The following is a 16,060-nucleotide window of genomic DNA, read 5'->3' as shown; positions in this document are numbered from 1 at the left end:
AGAAGATTGCTGAGCGGGCTTCAAACAGGCCTGCTGGCTTCTGAGGCCTGGGGACATTCTGGCCCTTTATTCCCCAAGGCCAGTGGTCTGCAAATCTCAAAGAAAGTAAATGAGTTCTATTACCCATCAGGGGCTGTAAGTCAGCCAGTAAGGGGGCTGTTAACTTGAACAAGTTAACCCTTAAGACCAGCTAGAGTGCTGTTACAAATCCCCACTGTCAATTTCATCATTCTATTATCTATGGGATTAGGGATGAAGGTCCATCTTCTGTAGCTACTTCCTGCTGATCAAGGCCAATGTAGGGATTTTGGAGTAGAGTACTTTTACAGAATGGGAGAATCTTATTTCCAGCATTTGCACTGAGGGGGACAGTGAGGTCATCTCCAAGCCAGTATGAATAGCATGCGCTACTGCTTGACAGATGCAAAAAGTCACACAACAACCAAAGAGAAGGAAAACAAGAAACATAGCAATGCTTAAAAGGGTATATTTCCATTTGGAAGGTACTGAATTTAACCAACTTCTAAAAAAATCTATGGTTAGGGCATCTAGAGCTGTGGTGTGTTTGCCTAAATTTTTTATGACTTCAGTTACATTTTTCAGGTAATATGGAACATATACTGCAGTCTGTTTTAATGAGAGCACAGGTTCCTCCTTAGCTGCAGTCAGGATATCAAGGGCCATTCAGTTTTGGAGGGCCACCCTTCAAATTTGTGGGTGACTGAGTGTTAAGTTTGGTTAAAGGTAGCTTCTGTATGCTTGGCTAAAGCCTCTACTTGCAATTTTACATCAATAAAGGTGGCTCCTAGGACAAATACGGCTAAGGAATAAAAATACCAAGGAGCCGTTTTTGTTTGATGTCTACCCTTAACAAAATCCTAATTACAAGGAATCTCTGGAAAGTGGAAGAAGACTTATCTGGGCATATGGGTGTCCCCAAATGCATCATCTAATCCAGTCATAAGGAAAGTGGGACCATCTACTATTTCCACAAGTCCATAGCTAGCCCCATGGAGTGAGGTATACTCCAGCTTTGAAGGGGTGATTTTGTTATCCTAGCCACATAGAATTGGTGAAGGTGATAGTTGAGTTATACAATTGTCAGAGAGTCCATCTTGCTGTTCAGATCATTCGAATAATCATATGCCCATGGGGTCCTATTATTATCCCGACAGAGTAGCAAGCATAAAGATGATCTATAAATGAGTTATTGGCCTCAATTTCTCTGAAGTTTACCTCAAGTTGTCTAGTTTAGGACAACAACAAACATTCAAAGATAACCAATCAAACTAGAATGTAACATCCACAAAGGTGCATTATTGAAACAATTTTCCTCTCTAAAATCACCCTCATTCCCAAAGATGGCCAAACTGAGACTAATTCATTTGAAAAACAAGTCCAATTTTAACAAACCTGGCCTAATTATTTACATAAGCTCAGCAAGAATAGTAATTGACTATATAGATTCTTTAAACCTTGCTTCTCTGGAACTGTTCATAAGGAATCTCTAGACTGAACTTTTAATAGACTTTCAAGGCCAGAAGCCAAGCCAAATATTTGCCATCAGAGATGCCTCTTCTTGAGGTCCACAAAATATTTTGAGGTTTCCTGCACCTGCCAGGAAGTGGCATTCTTTACTCACCTGGTAACTGCTGGGAACTCTGTCAGCAAGGTATCAGACCAACATTTCCAAGGGGCTTTATTGGCTCCATAAAGTCAATCTTAGTACGTTAAAGCTATCTTGTCATATCTGAGTCTATGGATGTCCCTCTCAAATATGACATTCTAGTCAAAGCCTTGGTAATATAAAAAATGTTTCCAATGGTGTCCAGTTACAAGAAGATCAGATTCTTATTGAACTTAGGCAAACAATCATAACTGCCATGAAAGAAAGAATATTCACTGAGGGCTTCTGACTTTTGGAGGGTTCAGGTAGGGAGAAAAGTTAAATGCTTCAATTTCTTCACAAAAGAATATTTTATCATATTTCTGTAAGTCATAGATATCTTAAGAGAGTTTTCTTAAATCTGGAAGAGCAAACAGAGAACCAGCAATGTTTCAAAAAGAGCCACAAAATCTATCATCATCTTTCTTAATATATTCAGTGTTACTAATTTGTGTTCTGTTTGAATGAAGTTTTTCATTATTTCTGGAAATTTTTACTCAGCTTAGTTTTATGATCTTAAAGGTATCAGAAAGCTGTATTTGTCAGAAGTCTTTTCATGAATCTCCTTGAAGACAAAACACATTTTGCAAGGGCATTGGAACAATAACTATAAATGACAAAAGACTCAAAAATGGATATGGTTAAAGATCTGATGAGAGCTCATTATTATGCAGTTGACAAGAAAATCTGGTATTTCTGTGACACATAACATTTCAATAATTCAGGTGACTACCTTATACCAGGACATATTAAAATATTAGAAATTTCATATAATTTCTAAAACAGTTATAGCATTTACTCATACAATGTAACCCAAGATTTATCATCATTTGTTTGGCAATGCTTCCTATGTAATGTAACATACCAAATGAACAAGTTCATTTAGAATTTGAATCTTGGGAATTGTGTTTTAAAAACTTCAGAAAGTTATAAAGCACATGCCTAAATAGGATTACAGATCATTACAAAACTTAAACTTAATTATTTATTTAACCAAGGTGGCAATAAGAGATTGCAAAGGTAAATACATAGGGTTTTATAGTTGTTAGCAAAACTTAGCTCTTTTAATATTGAGAAGTTTTTGTTTTCTTAACCAAAGACCCAATAAAGACAAAACATAGAGACTTTGCTTTTCCAGGCAAAGAAAAGAATTAACTTTGTTTACAATTTCTTGTCAAGTACAAACCAACAATCCAAGAAAACTTTATCTTTTTAATGGAGAGTAAAGTAGAATTTCAATCTTATACCAGTGTACATTTTTTTTTTTTTTAGGAGAATAGAACATATTTTATTTAACAGTTTGTTAACTTGATTTATAACTTTTAAATATTTGGACATATGGAATGTGGGCTCCATTTGTAATTTTTTTTTATTCTTATGTTAATCCCCATACATTACATCATTAGTTTTAGATGTAGTGTTCCATGATTCATTGTTTGTGCATAACACCCAGTGCTCCATGTAGAATGTGCCCTCCTCAATACCCACCACCAGGCTAACCCATCCTCCCACCACACTCCCTTCTAGAACCCTCAGTTTGTTTTTCAGAGTCCATTGTCTCTCATGGTTCCTCTGCCCCTCCAATTTCCCCCGCTTCATTCTTCCCCTCCTGCTACCTTCTTCTTCTTCTTTTTTTTTTTTCTTAACATATATTGCATTATTTGTTTCAGAGGTACAGATCTGAGATTCAACAGTCTTGCACAGTTCACAGCGCTTACCAGAGCACATGCCCTCCCCAGTGTCTATGACCCAGTCACCCCATCCCTCCCACCCCACCGCACACTCCAGCAACCCTCAGTTTGTTTCCTGAGATTAAGAATTCCTCATATCAGTGAGATCATATGATACATGTCTTTCTCTGTTTGACTTATTTCGCTCAACATAATACCCTCCAGTTCTATCCACGTGGTTGCAAATGGCAAGATCTCATTCCTTTTGATGGCTGCATAATATTCCATTGTGTATATATACCACTTCTTCTTTATCCATTTATCTGTCGATGGACATCTTGGCTCTTTCCACAGTTTGGCTATTGTGGACATTGCTGCTATAAACATCGGGGTGCACGTACCCTTTCGGATCCCTACTTTTGTATCTTTGGGGTAAATACCCAGTAGTGCAATTGCTGGATCATATGGTAGCTCTATTTTCAACTTTTTGAGGAACCTCCATACTGTTTTCCAGAGTGGCTGCACCAGCTTGCATTCCCACCAACAGTGTAGGAGGGTTCCCCTTTCTCCGCATCCCCGCCAACATCTGTCGTTTCCTGACTTGTTAATTTTAGCCATTCTGACTGGTGTGAGGTGGTATCTCATTGAGGTTTTGATTTGGATTTCCCTGATGCCGAGCGATATTGAGCACTTTTTCATGTGTCTGTTGGCCATTTGGATGTCTTCTTTGGGAAAATGTCTGTTCATGTCTTCTGCCCATTTCTTGATTGGATTCTTTGTTCTTTGGGTGCTGAGTTTGATGAGTTCTTTATAGATTTTGGATACTAGCCCTTTATCTGATACGTCATTTGCAAATATCTTCTCCCATTCTGTCAGTTGTCTTTTGGTTTTGTTGGCTATTTCTTTTGCTGTGCAAAAGCTTTTTATCTTGATGAAATCCCAATAGTTCATTTTTGCCCTTGCTTCCCTTGACTTTGGCAATGTTTCTAGGAAGAAGTTGCTTTGGCTGAGGTCAAAGAGGTTGCTGCCTGTGTTCTCCTTTAGGATTTAGATGGACTCCTGTCTCACATTGAGGTCTTTCAACCATTTTGAATCTATTTTTGTGTGTGGTGTAAGGAAATGGTCCAGTTTCATTCTTCTGCATGTGGCTATCCAATTTTCCCAACACCATTTGTTGAAGAGACTGTCTTTGTTCCACTGGACATTCTTTCCTGCTTTGTCAAAGATGAGTTGACCATAGAGTTGAGGATCCATTTCTGGGCTCTCTATTCTGTTCCATTGATATATGTGTCTGTTTTTGTGCCAGTACCATGCTGTCTTGATGATGACAGCTTTGTAATAGAGCTGGAAGTCTGGAATTGTGATGCTGCCAGCTTTGCTTTTCTTTTTCAACATTCCTCGGGCTATGTGGGGTCTTTTCTGGTTCCATACAAATTTTAGGATTATTTGTTCCATTTCTTTGAAAAAAGTGGATGGTATTTTGATGGGGATTGCATTGAATGTGTAAATTGCTCTAGGTAGCATTGACATCTTCACAATATCTGTTCTTCCAATCCATGAGCATGGAACGTTTTTCCATTTCTTTCTGTCTTCCTCAATTTCTTTCATGAGCATTTTATACTTTTCTGAGTACGGATCCTTTGTCTCTTTGGTTAGATTTATCCCTAGGTATCTTATGGTTTTCGGTGCAATTGTAAATGGGATCGACTCCTTAATTTCTCTTTCTTCTGTCTTGTTGTTGGTGTATAGGAATGCCATTGATTTCTGTGCATTGATTTTATATCCTGCCACTTTACTGAATTCCTGTATGAGTTCTAGCAGTTTTGGGGTGGAGTCTTTGGGGTTTTCCACATGAAGTATCATATCATTTGCAAAGAGTGAGAGTTTGACTTCTTCTTTGCCGATTTGGATGCCTTTGATTTCTTTTTGTTGTCTGATTGCTGTGGCTAGGACTTCCAATACTATGTTGAATAGCAGTGGTGATACTGCACATCCCTGCTGCGTTCCTGACCTTAGGGGGAAAGCTCTCAGTTTTTCACCATTGAGGATGATATTCGCTGTAGGTTTTTCGTAGATGGCTTTTATGATATTGAGGTATGTACCCTCTATGCCTATACTCTGAAGAGTTTTGATCAAGAAAGGATGCTGTACTTTGTCAAAAGCTTTTTCTGCATCTATTGAGAGGATCATATGATTCTTGTTCTTTCTTTTGTTAATGTATTGTATCACATTGATTGATTTGCAGATGTTGAACCAACCTGGCAGCCCAGGGATAAATCCCACTTGGTCATGGTGAATAATCCTTTTAATGTACTGTTGGATCCTATTGGCTAGTATTTTGGTGAGAATTTTTGCATCCATGTTCATCAGGGATACTGGTCTGTAATTCTCCTTTTTGATGGGGTCTTTGTCTGGTTTTCCGATCAAGGTAATGTTGGCCTCATAAAACGAGTTTGGAAGTTTTCCTTCCATTTCTATTTTTTGGAACAGTTTCAGAAGAATAGGTAGTAATTCTTCTTGAAATGTTTGGTAGAATTCCCTTGGGAAGCTATCTGGCCCTGGGCTTTTGTTTGTTGGGAGATTTTTGATGACTGCTTCAATTTCCTTAGTGGTTATAGGTCTGTTCAGATTTTATATTTCTTCCTGGTTCAGTTTTGGTAGTTGATACAACTCTAGGAATGCATCCATTTCTTCCAGGTTATCTAATTTGCTGGCATAGAGTTGCTCATAATATGTTCTTATAATTGTTTGTATTTCTTTGGTGTTGGTTGTGATCTCTCCTCTTTCATTCATGCTTTTGTTGATTTGGGTCATTTCTCTTCTCTTTTTGATAAGTCTGGCCAGGGGGTTATCAATCTTGTTAATTCTTTCAAAGAACCAGCTCCTAGTTTTGTTGATCTGTTCTACTGTTCTTTTAGTTTCTATTTCATTGATTTCTGCTCTGATCTTTATGATTTCTCTTCTCCTGCTGGGTTTAGGCTCCAGTTACTGTTATTTCTCCAGTTCCTTTAGGTGTAGGGTTAGGTTGTGTACTTGAGATCTTTCTTGTTTCTTGAGAAAGGCTTGTATTGCTATATACTTTCCTCTTAGGACTGCCTTTGCTGCATCCCAAAGATTTTGAATAGTTGTGTTTTCATTTTCATTGGTTTCCATGTATTTTTTTAATTCTTCTTTAATTTCCTGGTTGACCCATTCATTCTTCAGTAGGATACTCTTTTGCCTCCATGTATTTGAGTTCTTTCCGACTTTCCTCTTGTGATTGAGTTCTAGTTTCAAAGCACTGTGGTCCAAAAATATGCAGGGAATGATCCCAATCTTTTGGTACCGGTTGAGACCTGATTTATGACCTAGGATGTGATCTGTTCTGGAGAATGTTCCATGGGCATTAGAGAAGAATGTGTATTCCATTGCTTTGGGATAGAATGTTCTGAATATGTCTGTGAAGTCCATTTGGTCCAGTGTGTCATTTAAAGTCTTCATTTCCTTGTTGATCTTTTGCTTAGATGATCTGTCCATTTCAGTGAGGGGGGTGTTAAAGTCCCGCACTATTATTGTATTGTTGTCGATGTGTTTCTTTGCTTTTGTTATTAATTGCCTTATATAATTGGCTGCTCCCATGTTAGGGGCATAGATATTTAAAAGTGTTAGATCTTCTTGTTGGATAGACCCTTTAAGTAGGATATAGTGTCCTTCCTCATCTCTTATTACAGTCTTTGGTTTAAAATCTAATTTGTCTGATATAAGGATTGCCACCCCAGCTCTCTTTGGGTGTCCATTAGCATGGTAAATGGTTTTCCACCCCCTCACTTTCAATCTGGGGGTGTCTTTGGTTCTAAAATGAGTCTCTTGCAGAGAGCATATCGATGGGTCTTGTTTTTTAATCTAGTCTGATAGCCTGTGTCTTTTGATTGGGGCATTTAGCCCATTTACATTCAGGGTAACTATTGAAAGATAGGAATTTAGTGCCATTGTATTGCCTGTAATGTGACTGTTACCTTATATAGTCTGTGTTCCTTTCTGGTCTATGTTACTTTTACGGTGTCTCTTTGCTTAGAGGAACCCTTTCAAGATTTCTTGTAGGGCTGGTTTTTTTTTTTTTTGCAAATTCCTTTAGTTTTTGTTTGTCCTGGAAGCTTGTTATCTCTCCTTCTATTTTCAGTGACATCCTGGCTGGATATAGTATTCTTGGCTGCATATTTTTCTCATTTAGTGCTCTGAATATATCCTGCCAGTCCTTTCTGGCCTGCCAGGTCTCTGTGGATAGGTCTGTTGCCAATCTAATGTTTCTACCATTGTAGGTTACATATCTCTTCTCCCGAGCTGCTTTCAGGATTTTCTCCTTGTCTATGAGACTCGTAAGTTTTACTATTAGATGTTGGGGTGTTGACCTATTTTTATTGATTTTGAGAGGGGTTCTCTGTGCTTCCTGAATTTTGATGCCTGTTTCCTTCCCCAAATTAGGGAAGTTCTCTGCTATAATTTATTCCATTATACCTTCTGCCCCTCTCTCTCTTTCTTCTTCTTCTGGTATCCCAATTATTCTAATGTTGTTTCGTCTTACGGTATCGCTTATCTCTCGAATTCTGCCCTCATGATCCAGTAGTTGTTTATCTCTCTTTTTCTCAGCTTCTTTATTTTCCATCATTTGGTCTTCTATATTACTGATTCTCTCTTCTGCCTCATTTATCCTAGCAGTTAGTGCCCCATTTTTGATTGCACCTCATTAATAGCCTTTTTGATTTCTACTTGGTTAGATTTTAGTTCTTTTACTTCTCCAGAAAGGGTTTCTCTAATAACTTCCATATTTTTTTCAAGCCCAGCTAGTATCTTTAAAGTGATGTTTCTGAACTCTAGATCTGACATCGTACTAATGTCCGTATTGAGTAGGTCCCTGGTAGTCGGTACTACCTCTTTTTCTTTTTGTTGAGTTGATTTTTTCCGTCTTGTCATTTTATGCAGAGGAGAATAGATGAATGAGAGAACAAAATGCTAGCAGAGTAACAACATCCCCAGAAAATATACTCTAAACAAATCAGAAAAGACCTGAAGCAGTGGAAAAAGAAACGGAAAGAGAAAAAAAGAAAAAGAAAAAAAAGAAAAAGATAAAGATAAAAACAAACAAAAACAAACAACACAAAACAACAACAACAACAAAAAAAAACAGAATGTAATCAAATATGATCAGGCTGGTATATAGATCAGTGCCACACACTAGATTTGGGGTGTATTTTGGTCTTTTAGAAGAAAGTACCTCCCAAAATTTTAAAGAAAGAAAAACTTATATATGTACAAAAATAAGAGTTGATATGATGAAGGGATGGAATATGAGTATAAAGATGGAAATTATAAAAAATTTTATAAAAGGAATTGATAAGAAGTTGTTTGAAAAAAGAAAGAAGAGGATTTAAAAAAAGAGAAAAAAGAAAAAAAAGGGAGAGAATGTGATCAGGCAGGGGAGTAGAAAAAAACATATACTAGAGATTTAGGGTATATTTTAATCTGTTAGAAGAAACTATCTCAAAATTTTAAAGAGAGAACAACTTATATATATGCCAAAAGTATGGGTAACTATTATGAAGGGATAGAATATGACTCTAAAAATGAAAAATAAAAATGTTTTTTTAAAAAAGGGATTGATAAGATGTTGGTTGAAAAAGGGAAAAAGAAAAATTTAAAAAGAAAAAAAGACAGTTAAAAAAAATTAACTTTAAAAGACTAAAGAATCATGGTAAAAAAGCCATGAATTCTATGTGCAGTATTCCCCTAGAGCTGGAGTTCTGCCGTTCTCATTGATCGGTAAACTTGGTCTTGGCTGGCTGTTCTCGCTGATCTCCTGGGGGAGGGGCCTGTTGCCGTGGTTTCCAAATGTCTCTGCCGGAGGCGGAATTGCCCCGTCCTTGCCCCCTCCCGGCTAAGTAATCTGCTCGGGTTTGCTCTCCGGGGCTTTTGTTCCCTGCGAGCTTTCCGTCCAGCTTTGGAGGCGGAGAGTGAAAATGGCGGCCTCCCAATCTCCGCCCCGGAGGAGCCGAGAACTCGGGGCCCCGCTCCTCAGTGAGCCCCCAGAGAAAAGCCGTCAGTCACTCCCGTCTCCCCGGTCTCCGGCCGCACTCCGTGCTCACCCGGCCTGTGACCGCGCGTTTCTATCTCCGGCACCCGACCCCAGGTGGAGTCTCCAAACCCAGCAGATTCCTGCGGTGCCCTCCCGCGCGGCTCCTCCGGGGGAGGAAGGTGAGTCTCCCCGGATCTGCCGCTTGTTGGGTCCCTGCTGGAGGAGCAGGGGCCCGACTGGGCCGCGGATCACGGTTTATGGCCACCCCGAGCTGAGAGCCCGCGCCTGGGCTCCGCCTCTGCAGCCGGCTTCCCCGCTCCGATCCCTGGGAGCTCTGCCTCACTCAGGCACCCCCGGTCTTTCTGTGACCCCGAGGGTCCTGAGACCACACTGTCCCGGAGGGTTCCACCCCCCGCTTAGCCACCAGAGTGACGTCCCTCGGCGGAGCAGACTTTTAAAAGTTCCGATTTTGTGCTCCGCGGCTCTATCACTTGCCAGAAGCGGCCGACGGAGGCCCCTCCCCCGCCGTCTATCCTCCCAAATATCCCCTCGGATTTACTTCTCCGCACGTCCTACCTTCCAGAAAGTAGTCGCTTTTCTGATGAGAGAGTTGTTGCTATTCTTTTCTTCGATGTCCTGTTGAGTTTGTAGGTGTTCAGAATGGTTTGATCCCTATCCAGCTGAATTCCTTTTTTTTTTTTTTAAGATTCCATTTATTTATTTGACAGAGAGAGACACAGCGAGAGAGGGAACACAAGCAGGGGGAGTGGGAGAGGGAGAAGCAGGCTTCCCGCAGAGCAGGGAGCCCGATGTGGGACTCGATCCCAGGACCCTGGGATCATGACCTGAGCCGAAGGCAGACGCTCAACCAACTGAGCCACCCAGGCGCCCCAGCTGAATTCCTGAGAGGAGACGAAATCCAGGTCTCCTACTCCTCCGCCATCTTGCTCCGCCCCTGAAATACATTCATTTCAATCTTAGTCTTGACCACACATCAATTATTTTCTAAAGCTTTCTCTCTACAAAACTTCCACAACTGTCTTGCATTCAGATTTTGTCCTAAGCCTTTTCTTTCTAAATAACTGATCTCGTCTTAGGACAAAATTATATTCTCTTGCCTCAACAAAAATTTATTCTCATTTTTATACCTTTATTACATATCTACTTTCCTACATAGTTGCTTTCCTTATTATATCCATGAGGCTCAATTCATATAACAGAATTTTAACTCTTAGAAACCTTAGTCATCAGTGAAAATTAAGTATAACCAATTGGGAACTGTCTATTACACCGGCTTCTTTAGATAGCAAATTTATGAATGCATTGCATAATTTTTAGGAACATGCATTTTTCATAGTACAATCTTTCAATAATGTACAAAGCATGTTTTCCAACTCACCCATGTATCTTTAGTTTTCCTGCAAGAAGTAGTCAAAAACGAATAATCTTTATGTTCAGTAATTAATGTTTCAGTATTTTATCTTATTTGGAAAAGATTTAAATATCCGATGAATCCAACCCAATGTATCATTTAACTTAGCAAAACTTCAAAGTTTCAGATTATCAGAGATTTTGATAGCTATCTTAACAATTACCCATGAGAACTTTATGAGACAAACAAAATTAACCATCATTTTAGGCCATCTTTTGCTAACAAATTGCAACAGAAATAACACGAACTCATTTGACTTTTATTAAACCTTAGTAGAATAAAAGTTTTATATTTTTTTAATTTTTTTATTAACATATAATGTATTACTCATTTCAAGGGTACAGATCTGTGATTCATCAGTCTTACAAAATTCACAGCACTCACAATAGTACATACCCTCCCCAATGTCCATCACCCAGCCACCGCATCCCTCCTAGCCCCCTCCACTCCAGCAACCCTCAGTTTGTTTCCTGAGATTAAGAGTCTCTTAATCTTTGTCTCCTTCTCTGATTTCATCTTGTTTCATTTTTTCCTCCCTTCCCCTATGATCCTCTGTCTTGTTTCTCAAATTCCTCATATCAGTGAGATCATATGATACTTGTCTTTCTCTGACTGACTTATTTCGCTTAGCATAATACCCTCTAGTTCCATCCATGTCATTGCAAATGGCAAGATTTCATTTTTTGATGGCTGCATAATATTCCATTGTATAAATATACCACATCTTCTTTATGCATTCATCTGTTGATGGACATCTAGGTTCTTTCCATACTTTGGTTATTGTGGACATTGCTGCTGTAAACATTGGGGTACAGGCACCCTTTCAGATCCCTACAATTGTATCTTTGGGGTAAATACCCAGTAGTGCAATTGCTGGGTCCTACAGTAGCTCTATTTTCAACTTTTTGAGGAACCTCCATACTGTTTTCCAGAGTGGCTGCACCAGCTTGCATTCCCACCAACAGTGCACGAGGGTTCCCCTTTCTCTGCATCCTCGCCAGCATCTGTTGTTCTAAAGAACAAATAATCCAATCAAGAAATAGGCAGAAGACATGAACAGACATTTCCGCAAAGAAGACATCCAAATGGCCAACAGACACATGAAAAAGTGCTCAACATCACTCAGCATCAAGGAGATACAAATGAAGACCTCAATGAGATATCACCTCACACCAGTCAGAATGGCTAAAATTAACAAATCAGGAAAAGTTTTATACCTACTGTTGGTAACTCTGGAAACATATCTATTTACACGAACAAAGTAGCATTAATACTGTATGTTGCACTCGTGTCCACTAAAAGTCAATCAAATTCTTCCCGACTGTCAATTTTACTTGGGGTACCTGTGGGGAAATTGAAGTGGGCAGTTTAAGTCCAGGGGAGCCCCTGGCCCCCTTCATGCTGATTTGGAGGTGTTTCAGTCAGAACCTCATAAGGCGGCAAGGAACTTTTTGTTCCTGGCTCCTCGATAGTGAAGGCAGAAGGAGCAGGCATGGCCCCTGAGGCATCAAGGATGGTATAGAAGCTGGTTATGTGAGCGGAGCCCATGGTGGCATAGAAACAGAACAAGAGGGAGGAGGAGACAGAGGTGGCATGCGTGCTGCCAGAAAGGTTGGAGGGAGATTTGAAGTGTGGACTAACATTCCTTTATCTCTGTCTCCTGTCTCTCCTTCAGAAAGCAAAGGCGTAAGAGGCTTTTTCTCTGATTGCTTTTTGGCCCTTTGCTTCATCTTTTCAAAGTATATTCGAGTGGATTTTCTTTGGGAGCAGAAGGGGTATTCCCCATCTTCTTGGCAAAAGTTCAGGAAGAGCACAGAAGAAACAAAGCTGTTCGCATTTGTTCTTCTCCCAAAGTTGGGGGGCTTCACCCATATACAGGTCAGGTGGTGTTATAATTAAAAAAATAAAATCATCCTTTTCTTAGCCATGGTCTTTTGGCTATATTCTTTCCATTTATTCAAAATAAGGCACAACGAGCTGTTGGATGGGACAAAGATAGAACATTCCATGATATACAAATTTAACACAATGCAATACAACACAAACCACACATACACCAAAACAGATCTGTTCCAAATTCCAAATGCAATGACCACTATCCAAGTCCCTTTCACTTTCCCCCAAAAGCCACAAATGAGAAACTTACGTCGGCGTGTACACCAATGGACTTACAGTCCAGAAGTTCATCAGCTTCCCCCAATGCTCCTTTCCTTTCCACTCAAACCAAAAAGTGAAACTGGCAGTTGGCATTGGTCCAGAATCCGAGGGACTTTCCCAAGACAAAAGCAGTCTGTGCAGCTACAGGGTTGGTCCACCCAGTCTCCCTTCCAAGGTCACTGCCTCGAGCGGCTTGTCTCCCGTGACCATCAGAATACTAGCCTGGAAGTGCAGAGTAAGACCTGATCTGCTGCAGGGTCCGCTGCTTTGTCTACCCCAGCATGGGAGTGCTAGCTGTCCCGAGTGCCCTGCCAAATTTGTTACCAAAACTCAAGTTGGGCTGCTAGTTGCTTGAAGGGCCAATACTCAAGGGATGAGTTTTGATTGGAAAGGAATATGAGCTTTATTCAGGAGGCCAATCACCTGGGGAGAAGGCAGACTCTTGTCCAAAGACCAACTCCCAGGTTTCTGCCTGGCCCAGAATTTTTATTTTTTTATTTTATTTATTTATTTTTAAAGATTTTATTTATTTATTTGACAGAGAGACAGCGAGAGCAGGAACACAAGCAGGGGGAGTGGGAGAGGGAGAAGCAGACTTCCCACTGAGCAGGGAGCCCGATGTGGGGCTCGATCCCAGGACCCTGGGATCATGACCTGAGCCGAAGGCAGACGCTTAACGACTGAGCCACCCAGGTGCCCTGGCCCAGAATTTTTAAAGGGATTTAATCAGTTAAGGGAGTGCAGGGGTCTGTGACATTTCTTGATGAGGTGCAGACTCCACGATGTCGGCTACAGAGTTATCTTGGTGCTCGGAGGTCGTGCAAGAAGGTCTGGTTCCTTGGTACCCAGGGGTTGTACAAGTATATGTACTCTGTTCTTTTTGCAAAGGAGGGCAAGGTCTAAAGATGGACAAAGGGAGGTCAGGGAAGACATTTGTGTGACCTTAAAAAAGAAAAACATTTTGCTAGAAGATTGCTAAGCGGGCTTCAAACAGGCCTGCTGGCTTCTGAGGCCTGGGGACATTCTGGCCCTTTATTCCCCAAGGCCAATGGTCTGCAAATCTCAAAGAAAGTAAATGAGTTCTATTACCCATCAGGGGCTGTAAGTCAGCCAGTAAGGGGGCTGTTAACTTGAAGCAAATTAACACTTAAGACCAGCTGGAGTGCTGTTATACCTTCAAATGAATTTCTCTCTCAATACATTCTTTTTTTTTTAAAGATTTTATTTATTTGACAGAGACACAGTGAGAGAGGGAACACAAGCAGGGGCAGTGGGAGAGGGAGAAGCAGGCTTCCCGCCGAGCAGGGAGCCCAATGGGGGGCTCGATCCCAGGACTCCGGGATCATGACCTGAGCCGAAGGCAGACGCTTAACGACTGAGCCACCCAGGCGCCCCCTCTCAATACATTCTTAATTTACCTCCACCCTTCTGTTCGTTTGCACTTATTTTCATTCTTTTTTTTTCTTTTTGCTTGCCAAAATAATTTATTATTTTTTTCCAAGCACACCTTCTTCCGCTCAATCCTCCCCCTTTCCATTATATCCTTCCTTCATGGACATCTTTTATTTATTTATTTATTTATTTATTTATTTATTTATTTATTTATTTATTTATTTATTTATTTATTTATTAAAGATTTTATTTATTTATTTGACAGAGAGAGACACAGCGAGAGAGGGAACACAAGCAGGGGGAGTGGGAGAGGGAGAAGCAGGCTTCCTGCTGAGCAGGGAGCCTGATGTGGGCCTCGAACCCAGGACCCTGGGATCATGACCTGAGCCGAAGGCAGAGGCTTAACAACTGAGCCACCCAGGTGCCCCAAGATTTTATTTATTTATTTGACAGAGAGAGAGACAACGAGAGAGGGGACACAAGCAGGGACAGATGGAGAGGGAGACCTGGACTCCCCATCGAGCAAGGAGCCCGATGCGGGGCTCGATCCCAGGACCCTGAGATCATGACCTGAGCCAAAGGCAGACGCTTAACAACTGAGCCACCCAGGCGCCCCTTCATGGACATCTTAATTTTTCACTTCTTCATTCTCGGAATTTATTTAAATACTTTGTTTTTGTCTTTAAGACTATGTTTGCTCTTTAAGGCTCCCATTTTTTGTTTTGTTCCCAATGTGAAGGTTCACAAATGCTAGGTTGATTGAGAAATATAAAGCACATTATCGATTGTCTCACTGCAGTGAAAGAATAGATTGTGGTAGCTGGTTAGTGAAAGCTTCAGGGACAGCACTCCTGCTGGTACCATTAACTCTGCACTTCTAATCTTTTCTGATAAGCATGCCTTACAGGGAGATAAGAGAAATCAAAGGCTTCTTTTTCAACCATGTAGTTTTGAAGTCAGCTAGTGAAGTTCCTAGTAGATGCCATTTTAACTACCTTCCAGATAAAAAGTCTGAGCCTCAGAATCGTATGTTTCCTCCCTATTCCCACTGGCTCCTTGTCAAACCCTTTGATTGACCAAAAACACCCAAGCTTCACATCGTAAAACAAAATCTTTTAACCATGGAAAGATCAGTGAACATGTTAGCTGGAGAACAGGTGTGTTTTTGTAGATATGAGCTGACTAACATAGCCAGTGAAGCTTGACTTCACTTTATGCATTAAGTGTGTTCCTGAAAAAGATTAATGAACATGAATATTTATGGAGTGAATCATGTTTTGTCATACAATTACACGGTGGAAGCCAAATACAAAGGTGAAAGAAGATTAGAGGCCAAATTTAAATATCATACCATGCGATTTAAAAAGGCTGGCTCTGATAATTTGCAATCAACGTATATTTATTTCTCTCATGGCAAAGCCCACAAAAAGCAATCATAGACAATCTACGTTATCTTTGGCCATTCGTTGGAAGATAGTACAATAAATCATTCTGTTACTTGCTAGTTCATCAAAAATTCATTCTAGCTCCAGGAAACAAGGACAACTTGAATAACTTAAATAATACTTCCTGGAAGTTCAACTGACTGTCAAATATACAATATGAATATTCAACATTATTTTTATTTGTCAGTGCCTAGAACACCAAAGCCATAAATAGGAAGAGCCAATCACCAAAGGCCCTAATTACAAAGC

Source organism: Mirounga angustirostris, unplaced genomic scaffold, assembly GCF_029215605.1.
Source record: "Mirounga angustirostris isolate CCGP_5_RB_7025 unplaced genomic scaffold, mMirAng1.0.hap1 SCAF_1, whole genome shotgun sequence".
In the NCBI taxonomy this organism is placed as follows: domain Eukaryota; kingdom Metazoa; phylum Chordata; class Mammalia; order Carnivora; family Phocidae; genus Mirounga; species Mirounga angustirostris.
The sequence above is the reverse complement of the archived record's forward strand: the minus strand, read 5'-3'. Positions refer to the sequence as shown.